Source organism: Triticum aestivum, chromosome 3B (genome assembly GCF_018294505.1).
Source record: "Triticum aestivum cultivar Chinese Spring chromosome 3B, IWGSC CS RefSeq v2.1, whole genome shotgun sequence".
Taxonomy (NCBI): domain Eukaryota; kingdom Viridiplantae; phylum Streptophyta; class Magnoliopsida; order Poales; family Poaceae; genus Triticum; species Triticum aestivum.
Window position 1 is genome coordinate 47,597,676 of NC_057801.1, and position 16,139 is coordinate 47,613,814.

Here is a 16,139-nt window from a genome sequence, read left to right on the forward strand (position 1 = left end):
TCAAGTGCTAAGCTAACGGAATGGGTCAAGTCAATCACATCATTATCCTAATGATGTGATCCCGTTAATCAAATGACAACTCATGTCTATGGTTTGGAAACTTAACCATCTTTGATTCAATGAGCTAGTCAAGTAGAGGCATACTAGTGACATTATGTTTATCTATGTATTCACACATGTACTAAGTTTCCGGTTAATACAATTCTAGCATGAATAATAAAAATTTATCATGAAATAAGGAAATAAATAATAACTTTATTATTGCCTCTAGGGCATATTTCCTTTAGTCTCCCACTTGCACTAGAGTCAATAATCTAGATTACACGGTAATGATTCTAACACCCATGGAGCCTTGGTGTTGATCATGTTTTGCTCGTGGAAGAGGCTTAGTCAACGGGTTTGTAACATTCAGATCTATATGTATCTTGCAAATCCCTATGTCTCCCACCTGGACTTGATCCTGGATGGAGTTGAAGTGTCTCTTGATGTGCTTGGTTCTCTTGTGAAATCTGGATTCCTTTGCCAAGGCAATTGCACCAGTATTGTCACAAAAGATTTTCATTGGACCCGATGCACTAGGTATGACACCTAGATCGGATATGAACTCCTTCATCCAGACTCCTTCATTGCTGCTTCCGAAGCAGCTATGTATTCCGCTTCACACGTAGATCCCGCCATGATGCTTTGTTTAGAACTACCCCAACTGACAGCTACATCGTTCAATATAAACACATATCCGATTTGCGATTTAGAATCATTCGGATCAGTGTCAAAGCGTGCATCGACGTAACCATTTACGACGAGCTCTTTGTCACCTCCATAAATGAGAAACATATCCTTAGTCCTTTTCAGGTATTTCAGGATGTTCTTGACCGTTGTCCAATGATCCACTCCTGGATTACTTTGGTACCTCCCTGCTAAACTAATAGCAAGGAACACATCAGGTCTGGTACACAGCATTGCATACATGATAGAGCCTATGGCTGAAGCATAGGGAACATCTTTCATCTTCTCTCTATCTTCTGAAGTGGTCGGGCATTGAGTCTTACTCAACTTCACACCGTGTAACACAGGCAAGAACCCTTTCTTTGCTTGGTCCATTTTGAACTTCTTCAAAACTTTGTCAAGGTATGTACTTTGTGAAAGTCCAATTAAGCGTCTTGATCTATCTCTATAGATCTTGATGCCTAATATATAAGCAGCTTCACCGAGGTCCTTCATTGAAAAACTCTTGTTCTAATAACCCTTTATGCTATCCAGAAATTATATATTATTTCCAATCAACAATATGTCATCCACATATAATATGAGAAATTCTACAGAGCTCCCACTCACTTTCTTGTAAATACAGGCTTCTCCAAAAGTCTGTATAAACCCATATGCTTTGATCACACTATCAAAATGTTTATTCCAACTCTAATATGCTTGCACCAGTCCATAAATGGATCGCTGGAGCTTGCACACTTTGTTAGTACCCTTTGGATCGATAAAACCTTCAGGTTGCATCATATACAACTCTTCTTCCAGAAATCCTTCAGGTTGCCAAATTTCATAATCAGAAAATGCGGCAATAGCTAACATGATTCGGACGGACTTAAGCATCGCTACGGGTGAGAAGGTCTCATCGTAGTCAACTCCTTGAACTTGTCAAAAATCTTTCGCAACAAGTCGAGCTTTGTAGATAGTAACATTACCGTCAGCGTCTGTCTTCTCCTTGAAGATCCATTTATTCTCGATGGCTTGCCGATCATCAGGCAAGTCAACCAAAGTCCACACTTTGTTCGCATACATGGGTCCCATCTCAGATTTCACGGCTTCAAGCCATTTTTCGGAATATGGGCTCATCATCGCTTCCTCATAGTTCGTAGGATCGTCATGGTCTACTAACATGACCTCCAGAACAAGATTATCGTACCACTCTGGTGCGGATCTTACTCTGGTTGACCTATGAGGTTCAGTAGTAACTTGATCTGAAGTTTCATGATCTTTATCATTTGCGTCCTCACTAATTGGTGTAGATGTCACAGAAACCGGTTTCTGTGATGAACTACTTTCCAATAAGGGAGTAGGTACAGTTACCTCATCAAGTTCTACTTTCCTCCCACTCACTTCTTTCGAGAGAAACTCCTTCTCTAGAAAGGATCCAAATTTAGCAACAAAAGTCTTGCCTTCCGATCTATGATAGAAGGTGTACCCAACAGTCTCCTTTGGATATCCTATGAAGACACATTTCTCCGATCTGGGTTCGAGCTTATCAGGTTGAAGCTTTTTCACATAAGCATCACAGCCCCAAACTTTAAGAAAGGACAACTTTGGTTTCTTGCCAAACCATAGTTCATAAGGCGTCATCTCAACGGATTTAGATGGTGCCCTATTTAACGTTAATGCAGCCGTCTCAAAAGCATAACCCCAAAATGATAGCGGTAAATCAGTAAGAGACATCATAGATCGCACCATATCTAGTAAAGTACGATTACGACATTCAGACACACCATTACGCTGTGGTGTTCCGGGTGGCGTGAGTTGCGAAACTATTCCGCATTGTTTCAAATGAAGACCAAACTCGTAACTCAAATATTCTCCTCCACGATCAGATCATAGAAACTTTATTTTCTTATTACGATGATTTTCAACTTCACTCTGAAATTCTTTGAACTTTTCAAAAGTTTCAGACTTATGTTTGATTAAGTAGATAAACCCATATCTGCTCAAATCATCTGTGAAGGTGAGAAAATAACGATACCCGCCGCGAGCCTCAACATTCATCGGACCACATACATCAGTATGTATTATTTTCAACAAATCTGTTGCTTGCTCCATAGTTCCAGAGAACGGCGTTTTAGTCATCTTGCCCATGAGGCATGGTTCGCAAGTACCACGTAATTCATAACCAAGTGATTCCAAAAGTCCATCGGAATGGAGTTTCTTCATGTGCTTTACACCAATATGACCTAAACGGTAGTGCCACAAATAAGTTGCACTATCATTATCAACTCTGCATCTTTTGGCCTCAATATTATGAATATGTGTATCACTACTATCGAGATTTAATATAAATAGACCACTCCTCAAGGGTGCATGACCATAAAATATATTACTCATATAAATAGAACAACCATTATTCTCTGATTTAAATGAATAACCGTCTCGCATCAAACAAGATCCAGATATAATGTTCATGCTCAACGCTGGCACCAAATAACAATTATTCAAGTCTAAAAATCCCAAAGGTAGATGTAGAGGTAGCGTGCCGACCGCGATCACATCAACTTTGGAACCATTTCCTACGCGCATTGTCACCTCATACTTAGCCAATCTTTGCTTAATCCGTAGTCCCTGTTTCGAGTTGCAAATATTAGCAACAGAACCAGTATCAAATACCCAGGTGCTACTTCGAGCATTAGTAAGGTACACATCAATAACATGTATATCATATATAACTTTGTTCACCTTGCCATCCTTCTTATCCGCCAAATACTTGGGGCAGTTCCGCTTCCAGTGACCAGTCTGCTTGCAGTAGAAGCACTAAATCTCAGGCTTAGGTCTAGACTTGGGTTTCTTCTCTTGAGCAGCAACTTGTTTGCCATTCTTCTTGAAGTTCCCCTTCTTCTTCCCTTTTCCCTTTTTCTTGAAACTGGTGATCTTGTTAACCATCAACACTTGATGCTCCTTCTTGATTTCTACCTCCGCAGCCTTTAGCATTGCGAAGAGCTTGGGAATCGTCTTATCCATCCCTTGCATGTTATAGTTCATCACGAAGCTCTTGTAGCTTGGTGGTAGTGACTGAAGAATTCTGTCAATAACACTATCATTCGGAAGATTAACTCCCAGTTGAATCAAGTGATTGTTATACCCAGACATTCTGAGTATATGCTCACTGACAGAACTATTCTCCTCCATCTTGCAGCTGTAGAACTTATTGGGGACTTCATATCTCTCAATCTGGGCATTTGCTTGAAATATTAACTTCAACTCCTGGAACATCTCATATGCTCCATGACGTTCAAAACGTCGTTGAAGTCCCGGTTCTAAGCCGTAAAGCATGGCACACTGAACTATCGAGTAGTTATCAGCTTTGCTCTGCCAGATGTTCATAACATCTGGTGTTGCTCCTGCAGCAGGTCTGGCACCTAGCGGTGGTTCCAGGACATAATTCTTCTGTGCAACAATGAGGATAATGCTCAAGTTACGGACACAGTCCATGTAATTGCTACCATCATCTTTCAACTTTGGTTTCTCAAGGAACGCATTAAAATTCAACGGAACAACAGCATGGGCCATCTATCTACAACAACATAGACAAGCAAAATACTATCAGGTACTAAGTTCATGATAAATTTAAGTTTAATTAATCATATTACTTAAGAACTCCCACTTAGATAGACATCTATCTAATCATCTAAGTGATCACGTGATCCAAATCAACTAAACCATGTCCAATCATCATGTGAGATGAAGTAGTTTTCAATGGTGAACATCACTATGTTGATGATATCTACTATATGATTCACGCTCGACCTTTTGGTCTCAGTGTTCCGAGGCCATATCTGCATATGCTAGGCTCGTCAAGTTTAACCTGAGTATTCCGCGTGTGCAAAACTGTCTTGCACCCGTTGTATTTGAACGTAGAGCTTATCACACCCGATCATCACGTGGTGTCTCAGCACGAAGAACTTTCGCAACGGTGCATACTCAGGGAGAACACTTATACCTTGAAATTTAGTTGGAGATCATCTTATAATGCTACCGTCGATCTAAGCAAAATAAGGTGCATAAAAGATAAACATCACATGCAATCAATATAAGTGATATGATATGGCCATCATTATCTTGTGCTTGTGATCTCCATCTCCGAAGCACCGTCATGATCACCATCGTCGCCGGCGCGACACCTTGATCTCCATCATAGCATCGTTGTCGTCTTGCCAACTATTGCTTCTACGACTATCGCTACCGCTTAGTGATAAAGTAAAGCAATTACAGGGCGATTGCACTGCATACAATAAAGCGACAACCATATGGCTCCTGCCAGTTGCCGATAACTTCATTACAAAACATGATCATCTCATACAATAAAATATAGCATCATGTCTTGACCATATCACATCACAACATGCCCTGCAAAACAAGTTAGACGTCCTCTACTTTGTTGTTGCATGTTTTACGTGGCTGCTACGGGCTGAGAAAGAACCGTTCTTACCTACGCATCAAAACCTAGTTCGCCAAGTTAGTGTTGTTTTAACCTTCTCAAGCACCGGGCGTAGCCACACTTGGTTCAACTAAAGTTGGAGAAACTGACACCTGCCAGCCACCTATGTGCAAAGCACGTCGGTAGAACCAGTCTCGCGTAAGCGTACGTGTAATGTCGGTCCGGGCCGCTTCATCCAACAATACCGCCGAACCAAAGTATGACATGCTGGTAAGCAGTATGACTTGTATCGCCCACAACTCACTTGTGTTCTACTCGTGCATATAAGATCTACGCATAAAACCTGGCTCGGATACTACTGTTGGGGAACATAGTAATTCAGAAAAATTCCTACGCACACTCAAGATCATGGTGATGCATAGCAACGAGAGGGGAGAGTGTAGTCCATGTGCCCTCGTAGACCAAAAGCGGAAGCGTTAGCACAACGCGGTTGATGTAGTCGTATGTCTTCATGATCTGACCGATCCAAGTACCAAACGTACAGCACCTCCGAGTTCAGCACACATTCAGCTCGATTACGTCCCGCAAACTCCGATCCAGCAGAGCTTCACGGGAGAGTTCCGTCAACACGACGGTGTAATGACGGTGATGATGTTGCTACCGACGCAGGGCTTCGCCTAAGCACCGCTACGATATGACCGAGGTGGAATATGGTGGAGGGGGCACCGCACACGGCTGGGAGAGATCAACAGATCAACTTATGTGTCTATGGGGTGCCCCTTGCCTCAATATATAAAGGAGCAGGGGGAGGAGGCGGCCGGCCAGGAGGAGGGCGCGCCAGGGAGGAGTAGGACTCCCTCTTTTCCTAGTTGGAGTAGGAGGGGGAAAGGAAGGGAGAGAGGAAGAGAAGGAAAGGGAGGTGCCCCCCCCCCCCTCCTTGTTCAATTCGGACTAGAGGGGGACGGGCACACAGATGCCCTTGGCCGCCCCTCCTCTTCTCCCACTAAGGCCTATGAGGCCCAATTAACTCCCCGGGGGGGGGGGGTCCGGTAACCCCCCGGTACTCCGGTATATGCCTGAAACCTCCCGGAACCCTTTCGGTGTCCAAACATAGTCGTCCAATATATCAATCTTTACGTCTTGACCATTTCGAGACTCCTCGTCATATCAGGGACTCCGAACTACCTTCGGTATATCAAAACACAAAAACTCATAATACCGATCATCACCGAACTTTAAGCGTGCGGAATCCTACGGGTTCGAGAGCGATGTAGACATGACCGAGACACGTCTCCGGTCAATAACCAATAGTGGAACCTGGATGTTCATATTGGCTCCCACATATTCTACGAAGATCTTTATTGGTCAAACCGCACAACAACATGCGTTGTTCCCTTTGTCATCGGTATGTTACTTTCCCGAGATTCGACGTCGGTATCTCAATACCTAGTTCAATCTCGTTATCGGCAAGTCTCTTTACTTGTTTTGTAATACATCATCTTGTAACTAACTCATTAGCTACAATGCTTGCAAGGCTTATAGTGATGTGCATTACCGAGTGGGCCCAAAGATACCTCTCCAACAATTGAAGTGACAAATCCTAATCTCGAAATACGCCAACCCAACAAGTACCTTCGGAGACACTTGTAGAGCACCTTTATAATCACCCAGTTACGTTGTGACGTTTGGTAGGTCACAAAGTGTTCCTCCGGTAAACAGGAGTTGCATAATCTCATAGTCATAGGAACATGTATGAGTCATAAAGAAAGCAATAGGAGAATACTAAACGATCAAGTGCTAAGCTAACGGAATGGGTCAAGTCAATCACATCATTCTCCTAATGATGTGATCCCATTAATCAAATGACAACTCATGTCTATGGTTTGGAAACTTGACCATCTTTGATTCAACGAGCTAGTCAAGTAGAGGCATACTAGTGACATTATGTTTGTCTATGTATTCACACATGTACTAAGTTTCTAGTTAATACAATTCTCGCATGAATAATAAACATTTATCATGAAATAGGGAAATAAATAATAACTTTATTATTGCCTCTAGGGCATATTTCCTTCACTTGTATCGGTGAGCTTTTGCCAGCTGGTAACTCTGCACCTATGGAATAAAACTATTTTACCCTCGCAAAAAAATGAGCTTCTTTTTCTGAGGCTAGCAATGCCACACTTAGCCACATAATGTTGTCAAACTTGTCTAAAGTAAAGTTCTTTAAAATGAGAGCAACAAGTTGGCAAACCTACGGGAATTTTGCCACGCTTTTTGAGTATATGTGATGTGGGACCCTAGTGTGAATTGCCTAAAGTGGTGCTTGAACCAAACACCCATTTAAGTTGGTCAAACTTGTTTAACCTTAGATGTGACGATCTTTGACAAACTTAGTCTCAAATCAAATAACCCCTTATGTCTTGCTTTCGGAGAAAAGAGGAAAACATTTAGGTCTGTGAAAATGAGCCATGATCACTAGTAGAAAAAGGGCCTTTAGTCCCGGTTCATAAGGGCCTTTAGTCCCGGTTCTTCTGGAAGAACCGGGACTAAAGGCCCTCCATGTGGCCGCTGCCTGGAGGTCCACCTTTAGTCCCGGTTGGTAACACCAACCGGTACTAAAGGAAATTTTATGAATTTTTTTTTGATTTTTTTTTATTTTCAAATTTCTGAATTTTTTTAACCTCTAATCTCTAATCACCCCTCATCACTGCTCAATTTAACCTCTAATCTCTAATCACCCCTCATCATTCCAAATCATCTAACTTCCCGGACGGTCACCCATCCTCTCACTACTACAGCCTGAGCACGCTTAACTTCCGAGTTCTATTCTCCCTCGTTTCCAAGTCTGCACTTGTTGTTTTCCTGACAATAGTAAGATGTCAATCCTATTAACCCTCAGGAATTTAGCTTGAGCATGAAGTCACACATATTACTGTTTGAATTTGAAACTATTGTTCTAAAAAACAATAATTATTTAGTAACACTAATATTTCTTGAATAAGTAGTTTGACCATAGTTTGACCACAGTTTGACCATAGTTTGACCACAGTTTGACCATATTTGACCAAAATTCAAAAAAACTAAAATAATTATTTAGTAACACTAATATTTCTTGAATAAGTAGTTTGACCATAGTTTGACCACGGTTTGACCATAGTTTGACCACAGTTTGACCAGATTTGACCAAAATTCAAAAAAACTAAAATAATTATTTAATAACGCTAATATTCTTGAATAAATAGTTTGACCATAGTTTGACCAGATTTAACAAAAATTCAAAAAAACTGAAATTTGAGCATAACTTTTTTTCCTTTTAGAATTTGAGCAAACATGCCATAGGCTGTCAAAATCGGATGCGGTTTTTCGTGCTGAACATTTTGATATATTATACTTTTTTCTGACATCGTATGCAAAAGTTATAGCCGTTCTACATTTTTCCTACACTTTTTGCAAAACATGTCCAAATGTAAGTTTTTTAATTTTCCTAACTAGTACATGTAGTAACATAACTACATCCAGAAGGATTTTAATTTTTGAAGTTTTTATCATTTTCTTTTGCTTTTTACATAACTGAAAAGGCGATCCAACCGGTACTAATACCTCAAACCCCATTAGTACCGGTTGGTGGCACGAACCGGTACTAAAGGTCTAACCTTTAGTACCGGTTGGTGCCACGGACCAGTACTAATGGGCATAGCACCCTTTAGTCCCGGTTTGTGGCACCAATCGGGACTAAAGGTCCCATTTGAACCGGGATTAATGAATGTACGACGCCTTAGCCGCTCGAACCGGAACTAATGCTCACATTAGTCCCGGTTCATAATGCAACCGGGATTAATGCTCTTTTCTGGCCAAACGAAAGCCCTGTTTTCTACTAGTGGATGCGCTTGGTACTTTAACCATGGAGGCATATTTACTCACCTCTTTTAGTACATCCTATTTTAGGCAAATGCTAGGCCGTTTAAACTTTTGGAGCAGTGCTAGGCCAATAGTACAACAACGTACTTGCACCGATTCACACCCTCATGGAGTAAATTGCACAAACCCATCACTTTGAAGGTTAGGTTTGCGAAAAACACTACAATACATTTTTTTGCAGAAAACACCACGTCTACGGTAATTTTTTGCAAAAAACATTGATCGGCAGATCGGGCTCGGTTAAGTGAGTTTACGAAAAATGGGGCCCGCTAGTCCGGCTGAGGTGGCACCAGTTTCTCACACCGTTACATGAAAACGTTTGCTGGATGTGGGGCCCGCTTGTCAGCCTATCAAGCCTCTCTTTGGCATTCCATCAAACAGTTTGAGTGCAGTGCACAGGCCGGCGGACAAAGGCCGGCGTCGCGAGTCTCAGCCAGGCGAGGAAGGTCAAGGACGACAAGGACCGCGGCGCCGGGATGCGGCAGCCCTACTCAAGGATGGAATTCGCAGGGGAGCACTGGCGGCGGGGAGGCCTCTGCCTTGGCCGAGGGCGAACGAAGGGCGGCCTCCGCCTCGGTGCGGCAACGACGATGGCGGGCTCTGCTTCGACGGAGACCTCGGGTGGCTCGCAAGGGCTCAAGGATCCCGTTGCCCCCTCGCAGTCCCCGACTCCTTCCCCAAGTCTCAGAGCTCCTCCCCCCTCCAATGGCCGAGGTGCCGCCGCCCGTCCCGTCAGCCAAATTCCTTCCCAGCAGCCCTCTCCTCCCTTTCCTTCGGCGTAACCAACTCCTCTGGATGCCCTCAAACTGCCGCTGCCCCCGAGTTCTTTGGGGAAGCCCTGTGGGCGCCGACATTGCAGCTCTTCGGCCGTCGCGGCCTGGCCCATGGCGGCAACGCTGCAGGCCGTCCCATGCGACCCCGCAGCCACCACCCGGACGCGCGCACGGATTGCCTGTTCCAGAGCCATCGCCGGCGAGCTCCCTCGGGCCCCAGTCGACGCCAGCGCCGGCGGCCACAACACTCCTCTGTCCAGCAGCGGGAGGTTGACGAGCACGGAGCACCAGATATTTTCTTCCTTTTTTCTTTCAATGACAGATTGACCCCGCGGGGCCACACATGATGATAATGTTTGCCAACGTCGCAGTTACTTAGGCGGTGCCACATCAGCCTGACTACCGGGCCCAATCTGTCATAAACATTCTCAATCGAGTCAAATCCGCCGATCAGTGATTTTTGCAAAAAAAAATACCATAGACGTGGTGTTTTCTGAAGAAAAAAATATATTGTAGTGTTTTTCACAAACCTAGCCTTCAAAACGGTGGTTTTGTGCGATTTACTCCACTCTCATGCATGCATCGTGATGTCTGGGCTCTGCCCACCTCACCGATGCTTGGTCAGAACATTTAGGCCAACTCCACCGCGCGACCCTATCCTGTCCGGATCCGTCCGTTTGGGGTAAAAGGGACAAAAGAGGCGGTCCAGCGCACGGCCTCAAACGGACAAATGTCCGGATTCCGTCCGTTTTCGACCCATCCCAGGCCCAAACTTGCGCTCAGTTTGGGGTGAAACGGACGCGCGCGGACGACTGCGGCGCACGCCCTTGCCCCCTCCCCCCCGGTGGCCCGCCTGTCGGGGACACTAGCAGTCCCTCCGCTCCCCAACGCTTCACCCTCTCTCCCCGCCCCGCCCCGCCGCCGGCGCCGCCGTATTCTCCGGCCGCCTCCTCACCGCGCAGCCCCCCCCCCCCCCCCGCCGCCGGCGCCGCCGTATTCTCCGGCCGCCTCCTCACCGCGCAGCCCCCCCCCCCCCCGCCGTCCATAACAAACCACGTCTGGACATGGCCGCCACCACGCCCGCGCTTTCGCCGTAGTTTTGGCCGTCACCGTCCTTGCCGGTGCTGGAGGGGACACGACTGCCAGCAACGGACCACGGCGGCCGAGGCAGATTCCGACGAGAGCTCCATAGCGGCCAGTAGCCGGTCGGCAACCACCCCTGCTACGTCGAGGTGATCATCGCGGCCGCTTCGCCACCGTGACCGCAAAGTGTTCGACCTTTTGCCAACAAAGGTATGGACAGTGGAGACGAGTTTTTCTTCCATCACTTCCTTTGTTCATCGGACGATTCATCGTCGGATGATGAAGAACTTGTGGTGGCTGCACTGGTCGTGAACGACCATATTCAACGGCAGCTTCCTCGGTACAGGGGGTCACTCCCTGGCAAGGCTCCCAACCTGAACCGCGACAGGGAGAGAGGCCACACCCTGCTCTATGCCGATTACTTTGCCAACACCCCGCTCTTCAAGCTGGATAAATTTCGTCGCCGTTTTCGTATGGCAAGGCATTTGTTCAATCGTATCCGAGAGGGAGTGGTTGCTCATGACCCATACTTCGAGTGCAAGACGAATGCCCTTGGCAAGCTTGGATTCTCCTCTTACCAGAAATGCACCGCGGCCATCCGCATGCTTGCATATGGTATTCCAGGCAATCTGGTGGACGAGTATGTGCGTATGAGTGAGACAACATGTCTGATGTCAATGTACGAGTTTTGCCAGGCTGTGATCGAGGTGTTTGGCCCAGAGTACTTGAAGCAGCCAACTGCCGCTGATACAGATAGATTGTTGGGGACCAATGCAGCTAGAGGCTTTCCAGGCATGCTTGGCAGCATTGATTGTATGCATTCGGAGTGGAAGAACTGTCCATTTGCTTGGCAGGGCCAGTACAAGGGGCATGTTAACGGGTGCACTGTCATATTAGAAGCGGTGGCATCGCAAGATCTTTGGATATGGCATTCTTTCTTCGGTATGGCAGGTTCTCACAATGATATCAACGTGCTGCAACGTTCTCCAGTCTTCGCGAGGCTTGCAGAAGGAAACTCCCCACCTGTCAACTTTGAGATCAACGGTCACCAGTACAACAAAGGATACTATCTAGCAGATGGTATATATCCTCAGTGGTCAAATTTTGTGAAGACAATCTCGAGACCCCAAGGTGAGAAGAGAAAAAGATTTGCCCAAATGCAAGAGAGTGTTAGAAAGGATGTGGAACGTGCTTTTGGTGTGCTTCAATCCCGGTGGGGTATCGTTCGAAACCCTACACTGTCATGGGATGAAAGAAAGCTTTGGGAGGTGATGACTGCTTGTGCGATCATGCACAACATGATCGTCGAGGATGAGCATGATGAGAGTATCTTCGACCAAGGATTTGATTATCAAGGTGAAAATATTGAGCCCCTGCACCAAGACCCGGCCACATTTGAACAGTTTGTCCAATTCCACCGTGAGATGCGTGATTGGCACACTCATTTGAATCTTCAAAATGACTTGGTTGAGCACGTCTGGGATCACATTGGCAACCAATAGATGTATTGGTCCAATTTATGTTCAGTCAAGACAATTTCGATTTGGTTGTAAAACTATTTTATTTAAGACAATTTCAATTGGGTTGTAAAACTATTTTAATTTTTAGACAAACATTTGGGTTGGAAGTAGTTTGATGCAAATTTAGGCATTTTTGGCCCTCACGGACAGGATGGGGCAAATGGATGCGGCCGCGCGCTGGGCGCACGGCCACCGCATCTCAGGACAGGCCCGGACACGATCCCAAACCCCTACCCCAAACGGACCGAAACCGGACAAAACGGACGTCCGTTTGGGGTCGCGCGGTGGAGTTGGCCTTATGTACTACCTGTGCATGTTCGCCAATGCGGCCAGGCAATCCATGCTCAAAACGTACATGCAGTAAGTATTACCACTACTCCTGTGTGCATGTCAAGCGTGTGTGCTGAGAGAGGAAATCGTTTAGGTCAGTGATAATGAGCCATGATTCTTTTAGTACTATACCACGGAGGCATATTTACTCGCATCTTTTAGTACATCACATTTTAGGCAAATGCTAGGCTGTTTAAACTTTTGGAGCAGTGCTAGGCCAATACAACAACGTACTTGCACCGATTCACACTCTCTGGCCACCTCACGTCCTCACCAATGCTTGGTCAGAACATTTATGCACTACCTGTGCATGTTCACCAATGCGGCCAGGCAATCCATGCTCAAAACGTACAGGCAGTAAGTATTACTACTACTACTACTCCTGTGTGCATGCTCTCTCCTGTTGCCTACCTTGTCGTCTCTTGTGTTCTGGCCAATGAAAACCCGTGCACGGTCGCACGACAAGGCCATGAATGCTTCACGTGCAGTCAGGCGTCAAAAACTTTCTTGGCGATCAATGGTCACAGGTCACCGGTCAATGGCTCCACCGGCCGCGTGCGTATGTGCATAGTCAAGTCTTGCCAATCATGTCATGCGTCTCTTTAGCAATGCAATATATATGTGCATATTTTACATGAGACTATATAACCAACTTTCACTAATGCTACTATGTGAGAGGACCCTGCTCCTGCTGGGAACAAAAATTAGATTAGAACACTGTCTCGGTCCTCTGCATCCGAAAATGAGCAGGAAAGCAACAAAGTGGTCATCCATTCCCGCCAAACCATGCACAAAGAAGATTCCTAACCCTTTTCTGAAAAGGAGTCTGGAACACCCAGCTTTCGTGTAATCGTAACGCACACGACCATATTTCATTTAAGTTGATGAAGCCGAAATTATCTACAAGTACATAACATAAGATTGAACCATGTAGTGGGACACCCCCTCCCTCCTCCATCATTGTTAGGAAAAAACCCAACACAACGATGCCAGCAGTAAACTGTTCCTACCAACCTGTGGTTGGATGGTTAGTGGGACAGTGGTATCCCCAGCCAACCAGGATTCAAGTCCTGGTGCTCGCATTATTCCTGAATTTATTTCTGGATTTTCGGCGATGTGCTTTCAGTGGGAGGAGACGTTCCCGTCAACAACAGGCGCCTACGGTGACTTCGTAAATCTCAAGATGATATGCCGGCTCAGTCTCTCGAAACTGCTCATATGGGTAGGATGTGCGCATGTGCGTTCATAGAGATGAGTGAATGTGCGTATGTATGAGCGCTTGCGTCTATATTGTATTAAAAAAAAAGCAGCAAAATCTTCCTACCGCCATGCCCATGCACCGGTTACCATACAACGCACTCGACGCACAAATTAGCTTCGCCTCTTCTCATTTTTCATGTCTATTTTGCATGGTTTCCTGCAAAGTTGGTACCTACTTGTATTGTTTTGCACTTCATTAATTTTTTCATTAACAAGTGAGATAAAATTCTTTAGGGCTAGCCAAATCTGATTGTATGGATAGTGTGTTGAGTAATACAAGAGTTTACCCGCAATTTTTTATAGCATTTGCCAACAGACTTCAGTAACTAACCCTCATTTGCATCAAATGTGGTCGAAAAAATCAAGAAGGAAAGAACATGACACTAGCAAAATATAGTGTGTATAGATTTCCTTTTTCAAAATTCAAGTTTCATAAAATGTTTGACAAAGCTTTTTATAGAAATTATGTACATATAAAATAGAAAATAAATATCATTAGATACGTCGTGAAATATATTTTTTATGTTGTATTTATTTTGTATTATGTTGATATTTTTATCTAAAATCTTGGTCAAACTTTGTGAAGATTAATTTTTGGAAAAAATAAATACACACGCTATATTTTGGAAGGAAGGATCTGATCGACTGGCTTTCTTTCCCCTTAGGTTTCACTCTAGATCCTTGATGTTTTCTTATATCATTGGTACTGTTATTATTATCATCATCATCATCATCATCATCATTATTATTATTATATCTAATATAATCACATAGTTAAGGCTTTTTTAGAGAATACATATTTATTGCAAGGTATACAATTACATTGAAAATCAATTTTGAGATAAACATGGACCAACATTTTTGTTTCCGATGGGAACTACACACACATATATGCTTCAACATTTGATTCTTATATGTTCTATTTTATTTTCTTATCAGATCATTAGTTATACACGATGTAGCTTGAAACTTAGTAGTTCCCCTTTTAAGGCAAGTGTAGCTAGCTGGCCTGATGATAAATTGACCATATTATCCATACATAATGCACAAATGACGGGAGTACTATAAAGAACATGGGTGCTTATGCCTGCACTTTCCTAAAAGAAAGTGGGCATCAGCATAACTCGAAATAATTTTACAGTGCACATTGTACAAAAGTATGACCACTACCAAAATTTTGCCAACAAGATGTAAACAGATTCCTGATTTTACCAAAAAAAACATGTACACACATCTACAAATAGTTGGTATATTTTGTCCAACAATATATAATTTTGCGTACATCACAAACATGTGTACCTTTTGCGCATTGCAAGTAGCCATTCTTTTTGTGAGAGCAAGTACTCGCATTCTAATACACAACAAACATGATTCCTGTTTTAAATGTGAAATGTGCAAGTGCACGTAGTTGCTAATGAGTGAATTTTACAATGTGTCTACTTAAAAGTCCGTACTTAATGAACGACACCTCATTTTTGGGACAAAGACATATATATGTGTTGACTAAAAATCTGGCACCCCATCTACGACCGGTTTCTCTGGTTAATCGCCGAACATGGTCTGACCACTATTCGGAGCATATCCTAGGCTAGAATGTGACAGTGGAAGAAATTTGAATCGGACTAGGTGTGGCTTCATGCATGGATTTGTGTCTCTAGACCCATTCAATCCAAGGGGAAAAGCATGACCACCACAGAATGATTTGTAGGGTCCAATTTTTGTTAGAATGGAGAGCAACTTGTTGGTTTCCAAGGGAAAACCTTTTCCATGGTTTCGGACCAGCAGCACACAGTATCAGACCCAACAAGTTGCTGGCTCAAGTTTCCATCTCCAACCAGCCTCTTGCAACTTGCAACCTGTTCAGATCAAAGGACAACCAACTTGTCCCTTAGCTGGCCATAGCTATTCGATCACCTTTATGATCGATCGATGTGTATGGTTCAAAGAATGGAGCTTATTGCCACTTGCACCTAGAATACTATAGTAGGTTTCTGGTGATCATATGTTGAGCATATGCAGATTCAAGGAACCTCTACTCCATATAGAACTAGGCAGCAGGCAAATTCTGTGGATGGCGTCACAGATGCATGCATGGACAGATAA